The sequence below is a fragment of the Callithrix jacchus genome, chromosome 2, assembly GCF_049354715.1.
Source record: "Callithrix jacchus isolate 240 chromosome 2, calJac240_pri, whole genome shotgun sequence".
NCBI classification, from domain to species: Eukaryota; Metazoa; Chordata; class Mammalia; order Primates; family Cebidae; genus Callithrix; species Callithrix jacchus.
The window spans coordinates 196,187,639-196,213,547 of record NC_133503.1 but is presented as its reverse complement, the minus strand read 5'-3'; the positions used below and the strand labels follow the sequence as shown (position 1 = coordinate 196,213,547).

General features: G+C 44.3%; 1 protein-coding gene across 22 annotated transcripts in view; it reads right to left on the bottom strand.

Moving 5' to 3' along the window:
- The window catches only part of SEMA5A (semaphorin 5A), a 502,689-nt gene that overhangs the window by 476,170 nt on the left and 610 nt on the right, over positions 1–25,909 (bottom strand). For 2 of the 22 annotated variants that reach the window (XM_078365671.1, XM_078365674.1), the window contains exon 1: positions 24,785–24,934. The exons of the other annotated variants lie outside the window; for them this stretch is intronic. The gene's annotated coding sequence lies outside the window, so the exon portion shown is untranslated. Of the gene's footprint in view, positions 1–24,784; positions 24,935–25,909 lie in introns of those variants that run through there. 22 annotated transcript variants of the gene reach the window in all.

The window sequence follows — 25,909 nt, the reverse complement described above, 5'->3', positions numbered from 1 at the left end:
CAAAATTTAAAGGAAGTTGAAATTTCCTAAATTTGGTCTCCGATGATAAGTGTGATTCTGCATGTCCTGTTGACATGCAACATCTCAGTTCATGAGAGAACTGGTCTTCAACCGAAATGGAATTCACACAGCCTTTTACACACTCGGATAGACGTGGCTTCCCTTCTCATGGCTCTTCATAGCATTATTTAAACAGGTTTTCTGGGGCCATTTTTACTTCTCTAAATGATTATGCACATGCATATTTTGAGTTTCTGTGGTCTCTCTTTTTAACAAGACAGAGCAAGTAGTAAGTGATAAGGTGGTTTGATGTACACAGCTAATAAGAGTGTTGAAAACCTGATATCAGCTGAAGACATCTGTTCCTTATTTCTGTAAAATGGGAATTAACTCATCCAGTCAAGAGGAAAATGAAATCAACAAGTGAAACATACACAAGAGAACTGCAATAACCACCAAACTCAGCCCCACAGAGAACGGGATTCTGGCAGAACACAGCACCCTGGCGATGGCGGACTGTGCACATCCTGCCTCCTTTTCCAGAGCCTTATCTTACCGCAGTCCTGTTATAGATGGAAGCTCCTGGTCTCTTTGAAGAGGGTGGTTTCAGTATCTAAAATGATAACCTTAATTAAGTTCATGAATCCCATAAAAATGCAGAAATTGTAAACATTTAAAGTGAAAATCCTTCCTAGGATGTCTCATATTTGCAACCACTCTATTTTGCGTAAAATTGTTTACAAAAATTCAAAAACCCAAACAGTTAAATATATTCTAAGTGTCTCTCAGTTGCCATACAAAACTTGAAAGAGGGATGAAGGGAAGGTGACATGACTCAAAGTCTCGGCAGTTAGTCATCAATCACAGCAAAATAATCACCCTCCTGGGTGAACTCTGTCTGTCAACAGTTGGTCTGGAGGAGGAGGCATACAGGCATACAAAAATCAGCAAGCTCTTAAAAGCACTCAAAAACTTAACTCTCTGGATGAGGTCCAATGCAAGTAAGTTGGGATGATCCCTAGGAGCAGAAAACAGCTCTGTCAACAAGGTGCCACCTGCAGGTCAGCCTCTGTGCTCTGCTCCTTTACAGATGGTATATAGGGTCAATTAGTGTCTGTCCCCCAAAAGTTTGTGTCCACTTAGAACCTCAGTGTTATGTTATTGTTACAGGGGTTTTACAAATAGAGTTAGTTAAATTAAGATGAGGCCTAATATAGTTTAGGCTCTGTGTCCCCACCCAAATCTCATGTCAGATTGTAATCTTCACATGCTGAAGGAGGGTCTGGGGGGAGGTGACTGGATCATAGGGTTGTTTTTAATGGTTTAGCACCATCCACCCAATGCTTTGTTGTGATGGAATTCTCATGAAATGTGGTTGTTGAAAAGTATAGTGTTTCTTCCTTAGAGCTCTCTGTCTCTCCTGCCTCCATGTGAAAAAGTGCTTGCTTCTCCTTCACCTTCTGCCATGATTGTAAGTTTCCTGAGGGCTCCCCAGCCATGCAGAACTGTGAGTCAACTAAACCTCTTTTCTTTATCAATTATCCAGTCTCAGGCAGTTCTTTAGCAATGTGAGGATGGAATAATAGAAGATCATACTGGATTGGAGTGAGCCCTAATTCCATGACTGGGGTCCTCATAAAAACACCACATGAAGGCAGAGACACACAGGGAGCACTGCACATGACTACTGACACAGACACTCCACACTGGAATGATGCTTCTACAAGCCAGGGAATGCCAAGAACTGCCAGCAATTACCAGAAGCTGAAGACAGACCTGGAATGGACTGTCTCTCAGAACCTGTTCATAAGAAACTAATCTGCCAACACCTTGATTTCAGATTTCTGGTCTCCAGAACTTCCAGAGAATAAACTTCTGTTGCTTTAAGCCACCAAGTGTGTGGTAATTTGTTATAGCAGCCCTAAGAAGCAAATATAGACGGTAATAATGACCACAAGAACAATAGTGAAAATCCCCTTGGTCACAGTATCAGTACTTAGCTAATTTTCAACCATTATTAATGCAAAATAAATATACACATAAACACCTTTAGGGTGACTTGACAAATATTTAATGAACTGAAAGTTTTCTTCCCATGAAGGGATTTGAGTGAGGGTCTTGCCTCGCAGTCATATACTAAACATATATCTGTTGAATGCCCCAATTTTGACCCTTGGCTTAGATACCATGGCAGGCTAAAATCAAGGTAATAAAACAGAGAGGGGAAAAAAAGAGATTTCAGGGGATACTAATATTTACAACAAAGTTTACTACCTATTGTTTGAATCATATGAAACTGCCAATAGTTGACCTCTCTTGAACTACAAAAATACCTATTTCATATGGTTTAGGCCAAACACTGAACACTATGGCCATAAGCCAAATCTGGCCCACTGCTTGTTTATGTAAATAAAGTTTTATTGGAACACAGTCACACCATATATTTGCATAGTCTCAATGGTTGCTTTCATGCTACAGCAACAAAACTGAATAGTCATGACAGAGACCATACAGCCCTAGAAGCGTAACACACGTATTATTTCATCTTTTAGAAGAAAACTTTGCTGATCCCTGATTTAATAAAATGACTGGCAGTGACAGTAAAGGGAACCAGGATTTCAGAAGCAGGCAAGATCAAAGTCAAAGAAACCCCTACTAGCGTGCCCATCGGAGACTCCAGACATAAAGTGGGACTTGAGAAAGAGGCTGAATTCTGATGGAGCAAAAATGCGCTCAAAGCAGCAGTTCAAGCTGAGGACAGAAAGGACAAGGACCCAGTGGGTGGTGAGGATAATGGCTGTACTGGCCTTTGGGCCCCAAATGCCAGGAGCACCCTCAATCATTGGGAAAAAAACTCAAAATGCCCCCTTTAGGTTCCAGGCCCTGTCCCTGCTAAAAACCTCACATGAAGTAGAACTAGAATGAGAAAATTTTGATGAGGTTTCAGAGGTCAAAATTCTTGAAACACCAGACTGAGAAATGTTATCTTTTTTTTCCTTAAGCATGAATCAATGGAAGGATATGTAAACAGTATGATAGAAGAGTTATATTAAGAAAATTAATTTCTGATAGATGTGAAATAATTGAGTCTAGAGCAAAAATTATATTATTTAGAATATCCATTCCTGTGGCCCTTTTAAGGGTTGTATGATAAAGAATAATTGCTCCAATGATTGCAGTAATTACATTTTAACGATTTATAGAGAGTTCCAGAGTTGGGAATCCCCTTGGGGTTATTATCAAATAGAATAGTAATCAAAAGAAGCCTTTTATTCTTCATTAATAAGCCACACATTACAGCCGAAACATGACCTGCTATAAAGCTTGCATTGTACACGGAGCTGCAGTTTTGCCACCAAATGCTTTCCAGGGAGGTATAAATATTGAAAGGTAGAGAAGAATTTGCTTGAGTGAGGAAAGTTCTCCTCGTTTCCATTTACTTCAAATTGTCCAAAAGCATATTAAAGACATTTAACATTAAGCCACAAAGTGAGATGTGTGTGCAAGTAAATTAATAGCTAAATAGACACGCGTTATGTTTATAAACCTGACACTAAATGTATCTTAAACCACACATATGGGAGCTGTCACGGGGCCATTCAGTTTATTGATTTTATCAAAAGTGATTCACATGTACCCTTAATTACGTAAACCAGCGGTCACTGCCCAGTAAAGACTTCAGCTTGCAGAGTAAGAATTATCTACTTAGAGAGACTGACCTAGAACACCGTTGCTCCCAATTTAAAAAAAAAAAAAAAAAATGGTGGTGGCTCTTAATTACACTGCAGCAATTCTTTCTCATGAACTTTTTAGCTATGATCCCTGAGCCATCAGCACCTGAAGGCCCCGTGAAGGCCCCGTGGAGGCTCCGTGGAGACCCCGTGAAGGCCCCGTGAAGGCCCCGTGAAGACCCCGTGAAGGCCCCGTGAAGGCCCCGTGAAGGCCCCGTGAAGGCCTGAGGCAGCTTGGCTTCAGCTGCACATTCAGGTGCCTTGCTTCACTCTTCGCTGGTGGCCCGCGAGACAGGGCCTGCAGGCAATGCTCAGAGGGCAGGATTCTGGAACTTGCTTCAGTACTCCTGGGCTTTAGGTGACTACTCAAGAACAGGGAAAGAGACTGGACTGGGAAAATGTGGCACATATACACCATGGAATATTATGCAGCAATCAAAAACAGTGAGTTCATGCCCTTTGTAGGGACATGGATGAATCTGGAGAACGTCATTCTCAGCAAACTGACACAAGAACAGAAAATGAAATACCGCATGTTCTCACTCATAGGTGGGTGATGAACAAAGAGAACACATGGACACAGGGAGGGGAGCATCACACACTGGGGTCTATTGGGGGGAATAGGGGAGGGATGGGGGGGCAGTTAGGGAGGGATAGCATGGGGAGAAATGCCAGATGTGGGTGAAGGGGAGGAAGGCAGCAAATGACACTGCCATGTGTGTACCTATGTAACTATCTTGCATGTTCTGCACATGTACCCCAAAACCTAAAATACAATAAAAAAAAGAACGGGCAAGATACCCACCCCCCTGGGCTGTCCGTGGCTTCCCAAGACAATGCATCTTCAAAGCCCTTGACGTGCTTAGTAAAGGATGCTGGAGTTTTTAACTCTTCAAGCTGTTCCCCTTTGCAATCACAAAACCAACTGAAAATTGATGCAAATGGTCACTATCCTGGGTCACAGATAATTGCCAGGGTCTCAGCAGGGTCAGATGGCAAGCTTCACCCGGGTATGATAAAGAGAGTGCAAGACAGAAAGTGTTGATACAGGCCAGGGAAACACAAGGGATGGTGCAGACACAAGGCTGCTCACCATGGGCTCAGCTATTACCTTGCATCCTGATGGGGGTTGCGGGGAGTGAGCACTTACCAGGTCCCAGGGTGCTGAGGCCTTGGGTGGAAGGATGCAGCCAGACCTGGAGACCCCACAGAGCACAAGCCTTCCTCCCTCCCATCCTCTCCATGGCTCTCCTGGGAAGAAGCCAACCAGAAGCAGAGGGACAGCAAGACAGAGCCTGGAGAAGGCTCTGGAGGATGTGGAAGGACAAGCAGAAGATGCCCGGCACACAGAGGTAAGAAGGCACTAAACCTCTCTTTCTTTTTTCCTACCACCATGAGATGTTTGCTCTTATGCAAAGTCAAACAACAAGTCCAAGCCCTGGTTTTATGTTTAGCAAATTCCAATTTTTCCTCTCACCTTCCTTCCCGCTCTCTGCGTGGGTGTTCCTGTGCAGGTGACCCAACAGAGGTGGCGATTCAGCTGCATTGTGCAAAGTGCTTTTAAGCGAACAAAGACATTAAATCACACCTCAGCTTCTAACAAGAATTTCTACTTCTTGAATCATCACAACAGTAATACTTGCTAACGTTATGGAAGGCTCACAATGGAACTGGCAATTTACATGCATTAACAATTTCTTTTTTTTTTTTTTTTTTTTTGAGCTGGAGTCTCTGTTGCCAGGTTGGAGTGCAGTGGCGCGATCTTGGCTTACTGCAACCTCTGCCTCCTGTGTTCAAGCAATTCTTCTGCCTCAGCTTCCTGAGTAGCTGGGACTACAGGCCTGTGCCACCACGCCCAGCTAATTTTTGTATTTTTAGTAGAGACAGGGTTTTAGTATGTTGGCCAGGATGGTCTCAATCTCCTGACCTCATGATCCACCCGCCTCAGCCTCCCAAAGTGCTGGGATTACAGGCACGAGCTACTGGGCCTGGCCCGCATTAACAATTTCTAATGTTGGCAAAACCCCTATGAAGTAGGAACTATTGCTATCATTTTAGAATTGGAGACAGTGGGGCATGGAAAGGTTGAGCATGTTCCTCAGTTCTCACAGCTAGCAAGGGGCAGGACTGAGCTTTGAACCTGGCAACCCAGATCCAAAATGCACTCACCTCACCACTACATTTATACTGCCTCATAATCACAGTGAAAAGGCATAGGAGATCTTGATATTTAAAGAAATCCTGCAACTAATCTTCTTCATAGAATAAAAAAATCTGTTTTAATGAAAAAAAATCACTCATTTTATAACTTGTAAGTTTGGTATTTGAATGTTGCATTTCCTTACGTGCCCATGTGCCAGCATCCAAATATCACCTTTATAGAAATGAAATAGAATACGAGCAACTTAGGCAAGTGCCCACTGCCTAGCAAGACTTCGGCTTGCAAAATACGAATATCTACTTAAAGAGACTGACCTAGAACACAGTTCCTCCCAGTTTTCTAAAGAAAATGGTGTCAGCCCTTAGTTACACTATAGCAATTTCTTCCCATGGTCTTTTTAGCAATAAACCCTCAAGCCACCAGCAGCTGAAGGTCCGCAAGAAGCTCTAGGGAAGCCTGGCTTCAGGCTGCAAGTTCAGGTAGCTAGTTTTACTTATTTACTTACTTACTTACTTTTATTTATTATATTATTATTTATCTACTGGATTCCTATTCACTAAACATGAGAAATGGGGTGGCAGATGGCATTTTCCATGAAGGCCTCAGCATAGTCTCCCCACCCACAAATTCTTCTGCAGTGTGCTTTGCCACTTGCCCGTCCATGGGCACTCTTTCTCCGATCCCATGGATCTACACCCTAGGATTGTTTGTACCATAGAATACAGTGGAAGTGGTCCTGTGCCTGTCCTGGGCACAGCCTTTAAAGGGCTTGGAAACATCCACTTCCTGTCTCTTGAAGCCCATACCTTCCCATAAGGAGAGAGGCCATGTGGCAGGACACAAGGTGACTGCTACTGCATGAGACCCAAGGAGAACCGCTCAGCTGAGCCCAGTCCACCCAAGGAATTGTGAAACATAATAACAAATTGCACATTTAAGTCACTAAACTATGGGATAATTTTCTGTGTAGCAACAGATCTCCAGAACAAATGAGTTTACCAATTTAATGCATTTTCTTTTGAGAGGAGGAAAAAAGATAAAGAGAACTAATAACATTGTTTGCTTACATTCCCAGGTAATACAGTTTCACCTGGGGGCCTAGAGTCTCTAGATTTCAGGAGAACTTGGCTCCAGAAACCAGGCAAGCCCTTAGGGATAGCTGGTTCATAGGTGATGGTGATTTTATTTGTAGCACTTGATAACTTATGGGAAATCCACAGAACTAGGCAGAAGAGCTGCCTTTTCTAAGTTCTGGACCTGTGGTAGCATTGTATCCAGATGGTTCTGGTTATGACAAGTCACTCCTTCCAGTTTTGAAAGCACAACCAGCTGTCAGCTCCATCAAGGTCTGAGGAACTGCCGCCTACCCGTGGCCGTGGGCTCTAGGGATGGTAGCCAAGCCTCGGGTGAAAGGGCTACCAACCTCCACCTGCCAGCTTTGCCTCACACCATTTCCGCTCTGCATGCTGAAGCAGAAGTCCCCACAGCCTCCTCCCCAGCTGCCAGGCTTGTCGGCACCATTCCTAGAGGTCAGGATCCCACTTGGCCAGCCACCGTGGGCAACGTGCCCCTGCCTGGGAAGCCAAGAGCATGACCTGCCCTGCCTGGACACCCACCAGCTACACAGCTCCTCCCAGTAGCTTCTGGGTATGGGACTATGGCCTCTATGTCATGCTGAGCTACAGAACTGAAATTACTACTAATATATTTCAATTAAAACAAAATAAAACATGTAATCTTCTTATGCCAGGAATATTTCAGACATTGACCCATAGGCCTCTGCCAGCAGTATTAAGACATCTACTAAACTGGGGCCAGAATTTTTTTTTTTTTTTTTTTTTTTTTTTTTTTTTTTGAGACGGAGTTTCGCTCTTGTTACCCAGGCTGGAGTGCAATGGCGCGATCTCGGCTCACCGCAACTTCCGCCTCCTGGGTTCAGGCAATTCTCCTGCCTCAGCCTCCTGAGTAGCTGGGATTACAGGCACGCGCCACCATGCCCAGCTAATTTTTTGTATCTTTAGTAGAGACGGGGTTTCACCATGTTGACCAGGATGGTCTCGATCTCTTGATCTCGTGATCCACCCGCCTCGGCCTCCCAAAGTGCTGGGATTACAGGCTTGAGCCACCGCGCCCGGCCCAGAATTTTTTTTTTCTTCACATTATAAACTAGTAACATGCTTTCAAGTACCAGACTCCTCCTAATATGCAAACCCTTGTAAAATTCCACGGGTCTATTTGAAAGTAACTATGAACTTAGCTTCTCATTTTTCATTCATTCTGCTTGAAGCCCCTCAGGAAGGAGGTGGGGGGTGAGAAGTGTGGAATAAAAGTCATTTTTAGCAACCTGAGTGATTAGCACTTTTTTTTTTTTTTTTTTTAGATGGAGTTTCGCTCTTGTTACTCAGGCTGGAGTGCAATGGCGCAATCTCGGCTCACCGCAACTTCCACCTCCTGGGTTCAGGCAATTCTCCTGCCTCAGCCTCCTGAGTAGCTGGGATTACAGGCATGCGCCACCATGCCCAGCTAATTTTTTGTATTTTTAGTAGAGACGGGGTTTCACCATGTTGACCAGGATGGTCTCGATCTCTTGACCTCGTGATCCACCCGCCTCGGCCTCCCAAAGTGCTGGGATTACAGGCGTGAGCCACCACGCCTGGCCCACATTTTCTTTCCATACTTAGAAGACCCAGATGCTCCCTTCTTTCATCCTCCCTTGTATCATTGGCACTGCAGCCCTAGGCATAGTTCCCTGAAACACAAGCACCATCAGATCTGAAAGGTGTCATGTTGTAGTAATCCCAGCACTTTGGGAGGCCGAGGTGGGCAGGTCCAAGGAAAGTAAGAGATCAAAACCATCCTGGTCAACATGATGAAACCTCGTCTCTACTAAAAATACAAAACTTAGCTGCACATGGTGATGTGAGCCTGTAGTCTCAGCTACTCAAGAGGCTGAGGCAGGAGAACCACTTGAACCCAGAAGGTGCAGGTTGCAGTAAGCTGAGATTGCACCCCTGCACTCCAGCCTGGACACAGAGTGAGAATCCATCTCAAAAAAAAGAAAAGAAAAGAAATAGTTTCAATAGCTGATGTCTGATGTGGCTTAGCAGTCCGCGCAGGCTCTGTAGAGCGGGTAAAGGCAAGGCAGAGGCTGGGAAGCCCCAGGAAGGTGTGCGGGCCACGTTAGGATGGGCATTTGTGCATAACTCTTTCTCTGCTCTGTCTCTCTGCCTCCTCTGGCCACCTTAGATTCAACCATTTCCACAGATGCATTCCACAAGCAAGGCCAGCAACTGTGGGCTGTGCTGAGTTATACCATGAAAGGACAGAGTGTATGCTAAAAAGAAAACAGAAATTGTGCTTACACACGGTTGCTGGTGATGACAGCTGAGTTCAGAGATTTCCATCTTGTCTGAAATCCACATTTTTATATGTAGAGTCTTTTGAGACTGTGCATAATTTGATGGATAATTATAGCATAAATACATTTATCCAAATTAAACATCCAAAAAGACACCACCTACATAATTTACAAACTCTTCCAGTCTCAAGGAACACACTGACCACATAAATAAATAAAGCTCCTTTATAATGTTCTCTTTTTTACTTTAAAGTTATTTGTCAAAATCTATCACCAAACCAGGTGCTTCTCTTTCAAGTTTACATAAAAGGACAAAAGGAAGAAAACAGAATAGAAGTTAATTACTATGGTTCACAAGCCCTTATGTAAGGAGAAATGATTAATTGATTGCATTTGTCCACATCCTGAGGCATGTAAATAGTCTCGGGCATTCTGGCCACTCAACTTAGACCACAGCGGCACTCAGAATGCATCTACAGTGGGCAGTAGAAGCAGGAGAGATCCTTCTTCAGTGCTCAAAGGCTAATCTGGGAATCCTGACCAGCACACTGGAATCACCTGGAAAAAGAGCTTTCCGGAAACCCCAACTCCACGCGAAGGATCTAGGAAATCAGAGGGAGAGAGGCAAGAATGTGCCGGCAGTCAGCAGGGACACCTCCTCGAAAATGAGTTCCAAGCAGCTTCTCTACGATCCAGAAAAGGAAGACTGTAAACAGTTCTACTTTTCTTTGACACTCTCAAAGCCATTTCTGATCTTCAAGCCACTTACACTCATAGGGAACTATGTCTGCAGACGCCATATCCTGACTGTGTGTGGTCTGACAGATGTGGTTGTGTACCCTGAGCTGGAGGGTGCTCTCAGAGCCCTGCACGAGTACCAACAGTGTGTCCGTGCCAGATGGGTATGCACCGTCGAAGCTCCCTTCAGCCCCAGCAAGCGAGGAAGACCAGAGGCCTGTTTATGTCATTCACTGCCCCATACCCCACTCTTCCTCCCTCCTGCTGTTGCTGCAATTCTGCCCTGAGGTTCCTAGGGAGGCTTCAGGGTTTGACTGAATTGAAGCTGCAGCATTGGTTCAGGTCCTTGAGGCAGGCTGGCAAAAAATGGTATCCGTGCCAGGACAAGGGACACCCAACTGGAAAACAGTCACCGAGAGAGAGCAAAAACCATCTCTAGCCTCCACTGTCTTCCCAGGGCAGAGGCTAGGGTCTATCTCAGAGAAAGATTCTAGTAAGCATCCTGCTTCATAGACCAAATGCTACCATTTACCCTAGTATCCTTCCTGGAGCAAGACACATTAAAGCAAACAAGTGATCCAAATTATAATGGGACCCCATCAGAAGCCCCTCCTTAAGAAGATAATAATCATCTATAAGAAAAAGCCCTACTTGAGGACAAAGAAATAAATTGGAAAACCTCAACTGTGTCGTCCAGGTTCTAGAAATCTATGGAATGTTTATATCAACCTGGAGGCAGTCAACACTCAATGAATAAGGCACAATAATTCCCCAAATTCATTTCCCTTTTTCTGACTCAGATCTACCTCATCTGCCACATCAGTTTAAATTAGGACAATAAAAAGTATTTGTTAGAATAAAGATATTAAACATCCACCCACCTTTTCGACTATGGATTACAAGTGAACAAAAACCTTAGGGAAAAACAGTAATCAATGAACACTGCAGAGGGTAACATGTACACTTCACTTGTTTGTTTGTTTGTTTGTTGTAGACAGAGTCTGGTCCAGGCTGGAGTACAATGGCATGATCTTGGCTCAGTGCAACCTCCGCCTCCCAGGTTCAAGCAATTTTCCAGCCTCAGCCTCCCAAGTAGTTGGGATTACAGGCACCCACCACCATGCCCAGTCCTTTTTTTTTTTTTTTTTTTTTTCGTATTTTTAGTCGAGACGGGGTTTCGCCACATTGTCCAGCCTAGTCTCGAACTCCTGACCTCAGGTGATTCTCCCACCTCAGCCTCTCATAGTGCTGGGATTACAGGCATGAGTCAGTGTGTTGGGCCTGCATGTGTATTTAATAAGAAAGCATTTCTCTAGACATGGGGAAATGTAAATATAATTCTTTCAAAGAGAAATGGTCATTAGTCTCTCCGATGACTGGGGACAAGTGTTACCACATCTTTTCACAGAGGGCAGCTATATCTCCCTTTTATTTTCCACAGATAAAGGGCTGCCAGGATAGCCAAGCTCTTTCTCCACCAGGCTTCTCCTTTGACTCTTTCTACATGTAAATAAGAGGGAAGGGGGGGGAAACTCAGCTGTTCTCCTTTATGCTCCCTGTCAATGCAATAAACATGGCCCTGGTAGGTATTGAGGGTCCTTACCACCACCAGAGGGTCATCTCCTACTAGCCTGCAACTGCTCCCAACTTCATGCAGTGCTCACTTTGTCAAGCACCTAATTCCAAAGCTTCTGACCCCCATGCTCACAATTAGGGGTTATTCTTTTGTTCTCTCCAAAGAATGAAGTGTTGCTTGACCAAAGCCATCAATCCTAGTGTTCGATTTAGGTTGACAATTCAATGATGTTGAAGATGCCCATTCATCTGAGTCTGTGACACTGTGGTGTCCGAGATACTGTTACTAATTTTGGATCATTGGAAATATTCCACCGCAGGATACATTTGAACTTGTTAAAAATAGCTACCCCTCTGTACATTTCAACTTACTGTGGCATCAACAGAGACGTGCTCCTAGCTACAACATTGGCTCGCTCCCCTGGAGTGCAGGAAAGGAGTCGAATTTCATGATACGGAATTTCCGAGGGTGTCCATAAGATTTTTTAAATAGATCTTTCACTTTAGTGGAAAAGGTTACATATACAGCAAAAGATTATAAATATAGAATTTAACGTCTTTTCTCCAAGTATAAGTAAACCCTATTGCATATTTTAGGTATAAAATATTCATCTAAAATATTCAATATGAAACAATGGATACTATTTTCAGAATACTCCCTGTGCCTCTACTTAAATATAGAGCATGTAATTAAGTAAATCCAATTAATCATGTGGAAGTTAATGTGGGAAAAGGAAACAGCTAATTCACTCCCAACAGCTTGGGAAAGCAAAGCGTTTCAAACACACAGACTGTAGAAGTTTCCTATATGCCTCTCATTATGTCTTTATACAAATTCCTTTAGGCTTCTACCAATTCTGAAAAGTCTAAGGCCGACTTCTCTTCTATAAATATATGTACATAATCTTTTTCTTCCCACACACAGGAAAGACACAAAAGATGGAGTGAGCTGGTACCCCCGGCCCCTTCCTCATGGGTTTTTAAAACATCTGACATGAACTGTAACATATTTGGGCCACTGCAATTATCAAGCAAAACAGCAAACCAGAAAAAGGCAACCCTAACAGCTGTGTTTAAAAGATACAGCAGCCCTCACCTGAAGAGGAGCAAAGATAAAAGCCAGGGACCCCATACACTTTCAAGAAAGCAGCCTTCTCTTCCCTGAGGTACTTTCGATTTGTGTTCATAGGTTTAGCCCTGCAGGCTTAATTAAACCCAGTAGCCAACTCTGTGTTCACTTAAAAGTGCAATTAAAGAAGAATCCACAAAGGCCACTGGTCCCTGAGGGCGTCCCACAGGAGGCCCCACTGTGAGCAATTCACTAATTGCGTCCTTTGTCCCCTACTCTTAATGACGACTCTGCCACACCCCCAGTCAAGATGCTGATTCTCCCCCACTTAGGGCCAGCTCCAAAAACCTCAAGGCAGGAAGTGTGGGCCCAAAAGCCAGTTCTGCAGAGAAATATACTTTTAATTAAACAACAAAACATTAAAAACCCATTGAAAAACACTTAGCAACAAATCCAAAACTGCACTAAGGTTCCTGTGTTACCGCCACTAATTAAAAGGACTCTTGATTACAGATCACTGGGTGTGAGCCTGTATCCAGGGCTTTTTAAGGGCCATGATGAGCCCTCTCTGAGAGGCAGGCCAGCCAGTGTTGCAACCCCATAGAATATTGTTGTACCAGAAAGCAGTCCTGATCCAGACCCCAACAGAGAGTTCTTGGACCTCGTGCAAGAAGAATTGAAGAGGAGTCCGTAACGTGAAAGCAAGTTTACTGAAAGCAAAGAAATAGAAGAACGGCTACTCCACAGGCAGAGCAGCGCATGGGCAGCATGGGGCAGGGTGTGTTTAGAATTTTATTTTGGGTTTACATATTTTGGATTTACACTGGCCAAGTCAGTCTTCTCCTCTAGCCAAAGTCCAAGTTCAAAGCATTAATTTACTTCAGCCTACCTCCATAGACAATTCATTCCTCAAGAGATACTCCCTTTAAAAATGTCTTCCGGGTATTTTAATAGAGCACATGACCACAGTGAAGCCTGACTCTTGTCCTGACTTGTGTATGACTTCAGGAACTAAAGTCCAAGCACTTACATTTACTCCTTGAAGTTCTAGAGAGCAACCTGACTGCACAGTCTTGGGTCAGGGCTGAATGAGGTGTGAGCCCTGGGAAGGCCCTTCTGCTCTTCCAACCTCCCAGCTGCAGCCTGAAGATCCTGCTAGAAATCCTTAAAGGCTTTCCTCTGCAGCAAGACAAACCTCAGGGAGCTGGAAACTCCACAGGTGGGCCTGGAAAAACTGTTCCAAATTAAATAACATTCGCAGGCGTAAACTTTCAAGTGAATGAATCTTTGCGATTCTTATTTGCCAGTTTGCAGTTTCCTGAATGATTTCTTTGCGCAAGCTCGTGATAGAACCTAGGAATTCCATCACTGCTGGCAGACGGAAAGTAAATTTGGCTCCAGGCCTGACTTTTGGAGTCAGCGTGGAAAGCGGCAACAGCCAGACGCACTGCCTGGACTCACGTGCTCTCTCTCTCTACGGGGCCCCTCCTTCCCAACGCCCACCTCCACTCTCCCAACCCACCATGACCACTGCACAACTGACATCCAGAGGGACATTCTTAGGTGAAGAAAGCTTTAGAGAAAGCAGTGGTTTAAAGTGTGCATTAAGAGAGAGAGAGAGAGAGAGAGAGAGAGAGAGAGAGAGAGAGAGAGAGAGAGAGAGAGAGAGAGAATGGGAGGAGTGGATAGGCAGAGTGGGAATACTTTCAACTCAACCACCTGGGCTGGGTTCAGGTCTGCCCACTGGGTCAGCTCCACCTTTAAGGTGTAAGAAGGCAAAAGAAGGGAAAGGGATTCAAAGGTGGAGTAGAAGGGGGGGGGTGGGGAGGGCTTTAAGAAACATAGTCTGGGCTGGTTGGTGGCTCACGCCTGTAATCCCAAGCACTTTGGGGGGCTGAGTCAGGTGGATCACCTGAGGTCAGGAGTTCGGGACCCGCCTGGCCAACATAGTAAAACCCCATCCATACTTAAAAAAAGTAAAAAACTTAGTCATGCTTGGTGGCACACACCTGTAATCCCAGCTACTCAGGAGGCTGAGGCAGGAGAATCACTTGAACCTGGGAGGTGGAGATTGCAGTGAGCTGAGATCGTGCCACTATGCTCCAGCCTGGGTGAAAGAGTAAGACTCCATTTCCAAAAAAAAAGCAGCATAGCCTGAGGACTCCAGAGTTTTTCCACCAGGAAGCAGGACTGAAGAAGGGAGGAAATTTCTGCTGTCCTGCAGCAAGCCAGGAGAGTTGCCCCCACAGGCAGATGCTGGCTCTTCCCAAGCCTCGGCCAATGTGAGGCAGATGTTGGGGTGTACTGAATAACCACACATGCCTGTCATACTCGGAACTAACTTAGATGTTGTCCGGTCTACGTGAGCCAACCACCCAGGAACAAGACTAGGATAAAAGGACATGTTTCTCCTGCTCCTGTCATGCAGCAGCAGGCTTGAATCCCACAGCAAAGCGGCCAGATGCCTAGAGATACCTGATAATGTCAGACACAGGACACAAAATCTGGCACCCACTTTTACATGGGGCTGGGGGAGGACGGCTTGGCTCAAAACTTTCTGGTGAACAAGAAGCATAATAATTAAAATTATTTTGGGTTAGCAGAGAACTTAACCAGAGGAAGACAGTGATAAGGAGGGGAAGAAGAAAAATTCCTCTGATCGACAGGGGAAAGTCACTAAAGGATATCTGAAGAATAGTCCTATCAAAAAAGACAGGAAACTGGGCACAGTGGCTCATGCCTGTAATCCCAGCACTTTGGGAGTCTGAGGCAGGTGGATCACCTGAGGTCGGAGTTCAAGACTATCATGGCCAAGAAGGTGAAATCCCATCTCTACTAAAAATGCAAAAATTAGCTGGGCATGGTGATGCATGTCTGTAATTCCAGCTACTCGGGAGGCTGAGCCAGGAGAATTGCTTGAACCTGGGAGGCGGAAGTTGCAGTGAGCCATGATCGTGCCACTGCACTCCAGCCTGGGCGACAGAGCAAGACTCCATCTCAAAAGAAAAAAAAAAAAAGATAGGAGGCCAGGGTCACACCTATAATCCCAGCACTTTGGGAAGCTGAGGCGGGTGGATCACTTGAGGTCAGGAGTTTGAGACCAGCCTGGCCAACATGGTAAAATGCTGTCTACTAAAAATACAAAAATTAGTGAGCATGGTGGTACATACCTGTAATCCCAGGTACTTTAGAGGCTGAGGCAGGAGAATCGTTTGAACCTGGTAGTTGGGGGGTTACATTGAGTCGAGATCCCACCACTGCACTCCAGCCTGGGCAACAAGGGAAACTCCATCTCAGGAAAAAAGAGGCTGGGGGCAGGGGGACAAGAAACTGAAGTCCAAGATTCCCTTTCCAGTTTAGACATCCAGACACCCTGTCCTGGGTAAAGGTTCAATAATATCTGGGCACTGGACCCCTGCTCTGTAAAACACCATGTTTCTTTTATATTTACAGCCTGGCAATATTAAACTTAAATAAAATGTCTATCTTTAACTCCTAGGCTCAAGCTTCAGTGAGTTTCTCTTCACTGACACCCTGGCAAAGATATTCTGATTTTAAACTTCAGAACAGTGACAGGAGGACAGGAGGTGCCGCGGACACAAGGCATTGGACATGGGCACCCCGCCAGGCTGTGAAATGAACAGTCGAGGCCCTTCCCTAGCTTCTAGCCTGCCAGAATAAAGTTAAAATCCCATGCATCTTAGACTGTCCAAAATCAATATTGGAGGCAAACATCTGGATGCTTTTCAGAAAAGTAAATGGTTAGAAAAAGTAGAAATCATAAAAAATAATGGTCTAATACACTGCACCACTTAGGACGACGTCTTCACATAATTCTGTACGTAACACTATGAGCTGCTTTAATTATGATCAACCGAAGCTCTCAGAACCAAAACAAATCAATGATTACAGGAGATTTTAAAACAAGGGAAAATTGCCTTGCTCTCTTAATCCTTCTGTTTCAAAACGAAGTATATGTCCTGGTAACACAGACATTTTTCCAATCATGTAACCAGCCAATCTGTGTAACCGAATGGCTAACTAGTTATCCTTGAAATCTAGAGAACGTTAGTTTGTCGAAAACGAAAGAAAACAAAACCAAACCACAACGTACCTACCTGAACAGTGTGTTACTAACCCAAACCATCAAAAGTGGCATAAAAGATGAAAATGTCACCCACCCCTTTGCCATCCAATCAGCAGAAGGAAATATGAGTGTATCCTCATAAATAACTCCTTACCACGCACGAAGCGTGAGTAATCATTTAAGGTTGGTAATAGAAAAACACGGTCATTCTACAAATGTTACAATTAATTTGCTGGTAAGGTAGGCTGCGTGTTTGGGAAGAGGCAAGTCCAAAGTGAGCTGGTCAGAAACCACCCTGGCAAGAGGTCAATAAAGCTCTTGCACTAGGACTTCAAACCCTGCTGATCTCATATTTTGTGTACAAGGAATTCAAAGACTGAAGAAATTAGGTGCCATGAAAATGCTTGCCTGAAGCATCACAGGACTGGATTTTAAAAATGCTCTATTACCAATGGAGAAATGCATATGAGCCCTAAAGGCCAGCCAGCCTGGACCACATCCCGAAAGCCATGCTGAGTATATCTGGACCATGAACCACCTGTGCCAAAGTAAACACTCCCACAGAAAGCCACTATGTGGAAACCAACTGGCGTGGGGAGAACCAGGTGCCCACAAGAGAGCTGAGGAAGCCCGTGGCAGGAGGCAGAGAGGATCTGAACACACTAAACAGATGGAAGGTGCCGTAAACAAGGCGGGAGAGCTAAAGACACCTCCACCCAGAGAAAACAGCGGAAGAGCAAGGAAACGACAGGCAATGTGTGTGTCTCTCTACCCAAAATCTATATTCCGCTTTGCATTTTAACTGCAAAAAAGTGCCAAAGCAGAATCAAAGAGCTAGAAGCAATTCTTCGATTCTTCTCTAAGGGGGGAGGAAAAGAAACAAACAAACAAAAAAAAAAAAAAGCAAAAAACTCACCTTTAAATACTCAGGCTGTAGGCATTTAAAAATCTGCATTCTGCCACTGAGTCTGGCTGTTAGAAGGTACCTGCCTCTCCAGCTGAAGCGAAGGCCTTGCTAAGAAAGTGCACAAGGACACAGAAGCAGGCATTGCGAGCTTCTCCCGCATCAAAGGAAAGCAACCTCATCTGTTGAGCAGAATGATGCTAGGAGTCCCAGCCTGTGCAGCTCTAATGAGACCATGAGATTCTGTGTTGTCAGAGATGTTTCCCCAAGCTATGCCCATGAAACAATAAAATCGGCCGCGAAGAAGTACACTCTAAGCAATGACTGGGAATTGGGGTGCACCAAACATTAGCAGTGGGGCTGGCTGATGAGTTTCATTGATTGATTTAATCAGGTTATGTGGTCTCATCCGGAAGCAATCTCAGTCTGCTTGTTTTCATCATAGAGATCACAGTTCAGATATGCTTCCCAGGAAGACAGTGCCTCAGTATCAAAGAAATATGCTCATCCCAGCACCCACTGGCCCTGGAACTAAGCTTTGTACAAGTAATGGAAACACAGAATACATTTCCCAGTGAATGCAGCAGGACTCGTGTTTAGGCCACCGGCAGTTTAAACTTTAATTTTAGAGATGATGTCCAGAATTTTCTCTTTTGAAAATAGCTTTATTGAGGTATATGCTATATAACATTAAATGTACTCATTCTAAGTGTACAATTCAATGATTTTTAGTACATGTATAGTTGTTCGACAGTTTCTTACCATTTCCATCAGCCCAAAAAAGCCCGGGCTGCCCATCTGCAGTCAGGTCCAGTTCCCACTGCTACCCCCAGGCAACCACTAAAATGCCTGCCATCTTTATGGGTTTGCCTTTTTCAGGCATCTCTATAAATGGGAATGTGTGGTGTGTGGTCTTCGGTGACTGGCTTCCTTCACTTAGCATAAGGTTTTGAGGTTCACACATATTGCGGCATACATCAAGACTTCCTTTGTTTTACTGCTGAAGAGCAGCCCATTGTAGGGATAGGCCCGACTTTGTTTACCCATTCTTCTATTTCAGCTTATTAAATCTATAAATCCAGCTACATGACAAGGCTTATTAGCCTGTTCTCAGACATATAATAAAAACTGTGCCGTATTTTAAAAATATTCTAGGATGTCTAAAATCTCTGTAATGTGTGAAAATATGTAATAAGGATACAATATGTTCCCCGGAATTCATGTGCTTAGAGGGGAGGGTGCTGTTTTAAATAAGAATATCTCAGAATTTCAATTTTTCTATGTTTTAATACAGGTTACTTATCCCTTATCCGAAATGCTTGGGACCGGACGTATTCCAGATTTGGGATTTTTTTCAGATTTTGGAACATTTGCATTATGTATATTAACTTTTTTTTAGTTTCATGTCGGTGCTCAAAATGTTTCAAATTTTGAAGCATGGTGGATTTGGGGTTTTCTGATTAGGAATATTCAATCTATACACAGAAAGTATATTTATGCTAATCTCCAAATCAAGCAAGGTCATCAATTCATTTAACAAGCACCGACTTACTGTCTAAATAGCAGTGTCAGGAAACAAGAAACACGCAGCACCTATCCCACCCTCCGCCTGCCAGTTTACAAACACATCTGTATTTCAAGATTGTGCTAATAACTCCGTTTGGAGGCATTTGGAACATTCTTCTTTATTTCAAATAAAGAATGTAAGTAGTCGTTAGAGCCCTGCTTAGCCCCAGAAAGTCTTGTTTAAGCCATAGTCCTTTTCTCAGTATACTCTACTGCGGTCTATTCTGCATACATAGTATCTAAGGCCATTTGTTGATTCATCACTCACCCACGATAGCCCGATGGCTCCTGCGTGCCAGGCACTGTTCCAGGCACCATTGGCAGCACACTATAATAAAACCGTCTCACTGGTCTCCTAAGCTGATGTTCTGTATCAGTGTAAGACTTTAAGGAATAAAAGCAGTGTGTGGAGTTGTGCAAAATGATACGGAGAGAAAAAGAAGAGTCTGAAGGAAGAGAGAAAATGGGGGGGAATGCTATTTTCCATGGTGCTATTTGGAGCCACGTTTCTGAAGGTGCTATTTGGAGCCACTTGAACAAAGATCTCAAGGCAGCAGGACGTGGTAGCAGCGAGCTCCCAAGAAAGTGGTCAGAAAGCATTCCAAGTAGAAGGACAGGACACGCAAAGACCAGGCGGCTGGAAGCAAGGTTGGGGGCGGGCGCTGGAGGCAGAGAGGAGGGACCGCGGTAGCAGTGAAGGCTGGTCACAGAGCCAGGATCACACGGGACTCTCCCCAGTTCCCGGCCTCAGGTACACATCCTTCCTGCAACTGAAGACGCCACCCCCACAGCAGGTCTCAGGTACACAGATCCAGCTGAAGGCGAGCCGCACCAGTGAGCCACACCAGTGAGCCAACCTGCCGACCTGAGCAGACATGGTTCTGTCACGGCATCCACATCTCAGACGCCTGTCTTCTTCCCTCGGGTGGCTCTCCAGACCCTTGTTCAGGCAGTGTGTTTTGTATTATCATTCTGACTCTCTTCCTTGGTAAACGAGCACATAGCTGGCCATTCTTGAAGAGAAGCCCTCCCTCCTTACTGTCTTCACCTCCACTTTTCCTCATCCTGAAGACTGGGCTCAGTAAGCAGCCATGGAGCTGACACGGATGTGGGATTCTGACCCACGCTGGCCCTTGGCCATCTGCAAGTCCATCTGGATGGTCCATCCACTCTGTGCAGGGTCCTCACAGAGCTTTTACCCAATTCCAATCCCGCAAAGGGAAACTGACACAGCTGTCAACCACTCCCACCCACACCACCCATTCTCTGGCCATGAATCCGTTCACCACTGCTAGCAGGCAAGTCATCCCCTAAGGATCGCCCATGGCCAGCGAGTACCCAATTCAAGGAGGAGGCTTCTCCCACGGCCCTGCCCAGTCAGGCAGGCATCTCTATTAAACCATGGGCTTCTGCTCATCACTCTACCCAGCTCTCCTACAATACTAACTTCCTTCTAAAGTCAAGTCCATGGTGTAGGAATTCATATGACAGTTTATACTCATACGTCAACCCACATGAACAATGGCTTCATTATAATATCTGCTAAACAAAAAAGTTTTGCATACTGAGCAATTATTTTTGCTTTATGCTGCCATTTACAAATAGTGTTCTCAACTTGAAAATCAGGCCGTGCACAGTGGCTGAAATTACTAAACCTGTAATCTCAGCACTTTGGGAGGCCAACGCGGGCAGATCACTTGAGGTGAGGCGTTCGAGACCAGTCTAGCCAACATGGTGAAACCCCATTTCTACCAAAAATATAAAAAATTAGCCAGGTGTGGTGGCACATACCTGTAAATCCCAGCTACTCGGGAGGGCGAGGTACGAGAAGCGCTTAAACCCAGGAGGCGGAGGTTGCAGTGAGCCAAGATTGCACCACTGCACCCCAGCCTGGGTGACAGAGCGAGACCCTGTCTCAAAAAAAAAAGAAAGAAATGAAAAGAAGTAGTTTTGCAACAAACCTAAACCTCAATCCTGTAAAAGGACTCACAGAAGCCAGCTGTGACTCTCAAATCCGTTTGTTTACATGATGCCCAACCATAAATGTCGCCGGTCTCTGACACCTTCTTTTTCCCCAGCAGGTTTGGTGGCACTGAGAGGAGTCAGCTCCCTCGGTACCTGGCTCTGAACAGCTTTGGGAGCCTTCTCCAACATGTGTCACATGTCCAGTTCTGTTTTGTTTTTACAGAAAGAAAATCTCTTTGTGTGGAATTTTATTTGAAGTCAGTTTGTGAGGAACACTATCTCTCCTGTGATTCAAAAGAAGAGAAGTTTCGGTTTTATGATTTTGCAGACAGATCACAGGAAGCTGCTTAGCAAATTTTTTCTCAGTTGCTTTCCTTGATTCTGCTTTTCCTTCCATGGGTACATCATACATTGTTGCCAAACATTGGATTTGAACTGATTGAAAGAGGCTCTGTTTTCTGTGAACTGTTTGTCCTTGTGCAATCCTGATTGTCACTCGCCTATAAGTTATTTAATTTCACATCTCAGCAAATACATTATTATTTCTCCAATAGAGTTGGCTTCTGATAGAATCACTCTACTGGTTATTTATCATACATATCTGTAATTGAATTACCTATTACAGTAGTGTGATTTACTCTCAATTGTACATAAAAATGCAATATAAAATAACATTTTTCCAGTATGTACTTCCTCATTATTCTACATGAACCCTAGGTTAGCCAATTCTACAGAAATACAGTGACAAATAATGGGGGAAAGATGGGAAGATAAAAGATTAGTGGGTTCATGACCTTTTTTTTGATAATAAAAGAAATTCAGCCTCTAAAAAAATTATTCTCTTTTAAAATATTTTTCCCCCCAAGTGTTAATCCGGAAACCAATTCTAGGAAACCAATCAGGAAAAAAAGAGTTTAGAAACAGAATGATTTTGCTTCTTTGAAATGCAACAATACTATGTTAATACATTTTAAAACGTAGGGAAGGGAAATGAAGTGTGTTTGCTTTGCTCACGTCAAACAACCATTAATCTTGGACAAAACGAGGAGGAGAAGAAAGAAGATGACAACGGCAATACCTCTGGGAAAATTTGGTCTTCTTGAGCCCACTGTTGTGTTACTCCTATTGCAAATGTCATGCACAAGGTGAAATATGACTTGTCTTTGAAGTTGCCTGGCTTCAAAATACTCTGTGAAACAGACAGCCAGGTTTCCTCAGCCACACAATCTTTCAGTTGGCAAAGATTGCACCAATCCTAATATGCTGAAATAAATTCCTATTATTCAATACCTTTTCTTGGATCAAGTTTTCATGTGTTTTCTTCTGTTTGACTTCAATGCTGAATCAAAGCGAGTTTTGAGTAGGCTCGTTGATATTGAGAAGTTTATCTTTGTCTATTCTAGCTTAATTTTGCTTTTTCCTCTTTTCTCTCTATCAGAAATTGATTTTGTATATTCGGATAACCAATTCCTAAAAAATTCTTCTGAACAGTACGCTACAGATATACCAAGCACACCCACATCTCTTTCTCCAAAGTGCTTCCCAGGAGCCACATCTCACCTGCTGAATTTATCCCCAGATTGCTCCCAATCTGTACAGGAATCAGAAACAGAAGATCGCCCCCTATCTACAGCAGATCATTTCTGCAGGGCAGTAGTGTGATAAAAATCTCATTTTCAACCAAACTTCTGCATCTCAATTTAAAAAGGTTTCTGAGACATACGTGAAATTGTCTGTGTTGTCAACTGCACTCAAGATAACTAAAAGTACTTAGAGAGCTCATTTTAGGATTCAGGAAAACAGTTAACTTTCTGGATACAAATTTGCAAATAGATGCAGGTGAGCAGAAATGGACAAGGTTTCACTTTAGACACTTTGCACTTAGTTATAACTCAATGTGTCAGGCACCATAATTTACATTTTAAACATTATTTAACACATAAAAACTTGTCACCTTGGTATAATTATACCCAAAGCAATTTGTCTGGGTAACTATAGCAACAATCGCAGAAACATTTTTAAATACAAAATTGGTATAATTTTAGAATAAAGAATTATGGAGAATTTATTGCAGGATGTAGGGCTGCTTCACTCAAGTAATGGTACATATACTACTACAAAAATGGATTCCTTGACTGGGATGTATTATAAACTAATTTGTTCTATCTTGCACACCATCTGCTAACTCAAACCTTTTCCTTGGGGTAAGTTTCTGATGTTAGTTAACTATAGGGTTCATGATCACTTGTCTACATTACGGAATGCCTTTATACCTTTGGCTGGACATTTAGTGAAGGTTTTCTGCTCCTCCCCCACATCATCCTATATGAAAAGCAAAGACTCAATTTCAATGACTTCATAACCAAAAAAAAAAAAAAATCATTTGAAACTGTTATAGTAATCAGCAAGTGAAATCAAACTGTCAAGATTTAGATAGACAGTTCTCTCTAACATCGGGAGCATTTGACATCGACTACAAAGAGCTGGCATCTCTTATTCCAGGCCACTAGCACACAGCACAGCGAAAGGCTTGTTGGCTTTAACATATGTCCTTCACCAGGAGGCTAACATGACTCGGGAGCTAAATTTTTTACTGCAAATCCATGGACAGGGCTTCGGAAATCCCATGGCTCCCTAAACTTTATGCAGAAGTTTGTATAAATGTGTATTTATTTTGGTCTCATGTTCAATAAGTTTTAATAGCCTCTGTGCTATAAGTTTCTATGTTTCATTCTCCCCAGACATGTGATGAAATCATTTTATAGGGAAACAGCAGTGAAAAACACAGGTTTATTTTTACCAAATTGTGAACATCTCAAAAATTTATTTTGGACAGACAAGCTTTACCACCCAGGAGACCAAAGCCTTTGCTCTCAGCAGGGATCTTGCAGCTGTTTGACATTAAAACAACCAAATAAGTTACTGCAATTCACAGGAGACATAAAATGATTAGCATCATCTGTCTTCTCCCAATATATTGGCTAAAAGCACATAAAAATAGATGTCAGTTTCTCAGCCCCACGGTTCAGAGTATCCAAATTCTTAGTGTGACTGCATGGAGCAACAGGGATGAGCAAGCTTCTATCTCCAAAGTTTTTACAAGAAAGAAACTCAAGGGGAAAAAAAATCTGTGTTTCAAGTGAACCAAACAATTACACTTAGGGCTGCTTTCTAAGGAAAAACAAACATAGGAAAAGAAATCTTTTGGAGGGAAAAAAAAGCCATGTTTCTTTTGGTGTAAATACATGCACAGACAAGAAACTTATTTCAGTTATACGTAACTAAATGGTATTATCTGCTTTAACCGAAATTGTTAAGTGGTCATGATAAGATTTACATTCTCTAAAATAATGAAACTGGCATTAATTAGCAACTCATTCAACAATCCTAATTAGCTGTTGAAACCCCTTTCTTACTAAAGTCTGGTTCTGCGTTTCTGTCTCCTTATGAAAAGCCTGTAATTAATAACGTGTCTGCTGGTTCCAAACTCAGCCATTATGACAGAGGTCTTCTGGGTAAGCGAGAGATAAAATCATCTTTCTTCACAATAAACAAGAACAATCATTTGTGACTCCTGGTGTGTTAACTGAAGTACCCCTAAAAAGCAGAACAGTATTAAACAAAACTCACGTTATCGTCCCTCAATTTCGATTTCTTTCTGGGTAAGTCACGGGGAAGAAGACAGATGCCCAGGCAGGAAGAGTTTACAGGGATCTTTTTCTCTGGAAGACACCTTTCTAGTTAGAGCACTTATGTCTGGCCACCACCTTTCCTGTCCCCTCTTCTAGCAAGCCTGACAGCTCCCTATAGCCACCAGATCAGCTCCACCCCCACCCACCTCCAGCCCCCACAATGAAATTATTGCGAGATCTGCCTGGCTCTGCCGTTTGTTGCCTGGGACCTCCCCACCCACTCGCCTAGGACCCAGCAACTGCCTGTGGCTCCTCATCCTCGGAGCGCTCGCTCGCAGCGCCCCCTGCCGGGGATCACGAGGACGCCGCAGGCACAGTAAAGTTAAATCCCAACTCCAGCCGCCGCATCCAGGTACAAAGCAAGGAAAGGGCGAGGAGGTGAACGCGCTTCCCGCCAAAGCCCGGGGAACCGGGATGTGACCGCGCCAAGCCAGGCACCCGGCGCCGCGGGGAGCGAGCCCGGAATCGCTCCTCCACGACTGTTCCCACGCACATCTTTGGAGAAACAGTTTCCTCTGGGGCCCGATCTGCCTCCGGTCCCGAAACCTTGAGCCAGGGTATGCAAAATCCGCGGAGCAGCGGAGGGATGCCTGGGGAAAGGGGCTCGCCTGGCTGCAGCCCACCTGGCTGGCGGTTCCCCAGACTTCTGCATTCCCGCCTTGGTGTCTTTCATTAACCAAGGTGCTTGGCAGAGTTAAGCCCAAGTCCCCCTGCCTCCAGGTTCCCCTGAAAGGAAAGCAAGAAAAGCTGCCCAGGCCGGCGGGGCTGCGAGGTGGCGGCTCCCGGAGAGCCAAGTCCAGACTTCCGAGTCCCTGGTCCCCGGACCCCGGTAGTCCGAGCCCGGAGGCGCGCCGGGTACGCGCACAGACCACCGCGCACCTTTTGGGGTGTTGGGCAGGGGTCCCGTCTCACCCACCGAGATACTCCGGCTTCTTACGTCTGCACGCTCAGACCTCGGCACAGGCGGGTACACAAACTTGCAACCTGTGCACTGCCTCAACTGTGGGCGCTCGGGACTGACGGTGGTCCTAATCCTATGCACGCAACGCCCGCCCAGGTGCCT